Consider the following 2,587-nt stretch of genomic DNA (forward strand, 5'->3'; position numbering starts at 1 on the left):
AGGAGAGGCTGAGGGAACTGGACTTAGAGAATAGAAGACTGAGAGGGGATTTAATAGCAGCATTCAACTACCTGAACGGGGATTTGAAAGAGGACGGAGCTAGATTGTTCTCAGTGGTGGCAGATGACAAAACAAGGAGCAATGGTCTCAAGTTGCATCAAGGGAAGATTAGGTTAGATATTAGGAAGAATTTTCTCACTAGGAGGGCAGTAAAACACTTGAACAGTTTACCCAGAGAGGTGGTGGAAGCTCTATCCTTGGAGGTTTTCAAAAGCCAGATAGACAAAGCTTTGACTGGGATGATCTAGCTAGCGATGGTCCTGCTTTGAGCATAGGGTTGGACTAGATAACCTCCTGAGGTCCCTTCCAAACCTATCTTTCTATGATTCCATGACAACAACAGGAGACAGAAAAGTGGGAGTGGCAGGAACAGCATGTCAAAAACCAAATTGAGAATCTAGCACCACCTACCCCACACGGAAACACATGTCCAAGCCGCAGTAGAGTCTGCTGCGAGATCTGTTGATCCCGGATAGGCCTCATCAGCCATCTTAGGACACACAGATAGGACAGTCATAGAAAACAATCATCCTTGACTGCAAGAGATTGTGAAGAAGAGGAAAACTAACTGGTCCACTTGTCCTGCGATGATATCACAGTACAACTGTTCAGAAATCTGTCATGATAGTGCAGGAGAAACTGTTACTATTAGGGTTGTGTGAAACAACACCATTTTGCTTTGACTTCCATTTCACCATTTCGAAGAGACAGTGTCTTGTTTCATTGTTTTGTTACGTTTCAAAGCCCTGTTTCATTTTGTTTCGTCAAAACTGTTTTGCTGTTTCAACGCATTTTGACATTTTGACCATAGGCTATAATGGGGAATCACAAAAATGCCTATAACTTTGTCATTTCTTTCCTGATTCAAATGAAAACAGCAGGGAAGGTATTCCCTACTGAGGCCACAAAGCCTATCAAGCTTCAAGGAGATAGGTTTAGGGGTTTATGGGAAACTGCACCTCAAGCTCCTCACAAGCAAAACTCATGTCATGGGTGACACTGTGTATGTGTTAAGGCGCAGCAGAATGAAAACTGCAGGCATTCTAGCCCCTGCTGAGGCCATAAAGCCTGCCAGCTTTCAAGGAGATAGCTGCAGGGGTTTCTGCCGGATATCTGACTCCCCAGGTACCTCTCCACTTTTTCCTGTGCTGCTACATCCCCCTTCGCCAGCCTGTCCCTCACCACCTGAAGCCACCATTTCCATTTTCACTGACTGTCTTTCTTGCCTGCATTGCATGCCAGCCTTTGGCTTCTTTACTATTCCTTCTATCCAGGAACAGCACACACACCAACTGCAGGTACTTCCTCAGCCTGACAAAGCGTTTTTCAACCCAAAAGCTGGCATAGCAGGCAACTAAGATGAGCTCACCTGGAGCCTCACAACTCCACTGCAATCAGCAAGCCTCAGGCCTGTCAAAGATGGGACAGGTCTAGGCTTTTCCCAGCCAAGACTGCATGCGTGCATCTGGTAGCTGGAGGTTATAGCACCTCCTACCCACCTTTCACCAGGGAGATCCTCGGTCCTAGCATTTCCTGGGGCTGCTGTGCCACCAGCATTCCCACCAGGCCTCCCCAAGCTGCTGACAAGCAAAACTCATGACGTATGACTTTGTGTATGTGTTAAGGCACACCCTCACTGGTGTTGGGGCCTCTACATGACATGGTAGTGTGCCCCAGTGAGGACTCCTCCTCCCCTACAGCCTCATACCGGTCCACCACTTTAAATAGCAACAGGTAAGTAAGCAGCATAGTAGCACTAGCATCTCAGGCAGCCAAACTGTGACAGAGCCTTTCTTTCCTTTTGTGTAGGAGCTTCTTCTCCAGCAGCTGCCAGAGAACAATCCCTGCCAGCCCCAGGCAGCCCTGGGCCTTAGATGTGCCCAGGGCCCTGCCTTCTTCCAGTCAGCTGACCAAGGACAGGTGCTAGAGCTGTGGGTTGCAGCAGTGTTGGTCTAAGGACAAGGCACTGGCAGACAAGGTTCTCTGGGTCAATCTTATATCTTTTAGTAGACCAACTGAATAGTTGGAGAAATATACCTTAGCAAGCTTTAGGGTTAAAAAAAAACTCTTCATCAGGCTCAGGCAGTGTTGCCCTGTGGAGACAGGCCAACTCTCAGGATCTCAATATTGTGCTGTTAGACAGGAGGGTGTGGTGTACAATTGCACATGCACACGCTCAAAAATGAATTAGGCACATAAACACACTCTAGGTGCATGCAGCCCCACTAGGTGTGCATGCACACATTACCAATGCGGACAAACTCACCAATGAGCTTATTTTTCCATAAGGTCGGCATGAAAATAAGTAGGTAGCAAGATAGGATTAATTATTCAAATTAGCTTTGAGAAGTCTACAGTTCATTCATATCTTTTTATTGAACCCCTTTTATTACAGCCACTACAATGAGTTATGAGATCTAATGACATTCCTTTAGTTAAACAAATGGAAAATGACACTAAGGCTAAATACAGGCAGTCAGAAAGCCTGATGTAGAATTGATTCAATCTACTCAGCATTTCCCCACCC

The sequence above is a fragment of the Crocodylus porosus genome, unplaced genomic scaffold, assembly GCF_001723895.1.
Source record: "Crocodylus porosus isolate Cpor-Errol unplaced genomic scaffold, CroPor_comp1, whole genome shotgun sequence".
Lineage (NCBI taxonomy): Eukaryota > Metazoa > Chordata > Crocodylia > Crocodylidae > Crocodylus > Crocodylus porosus.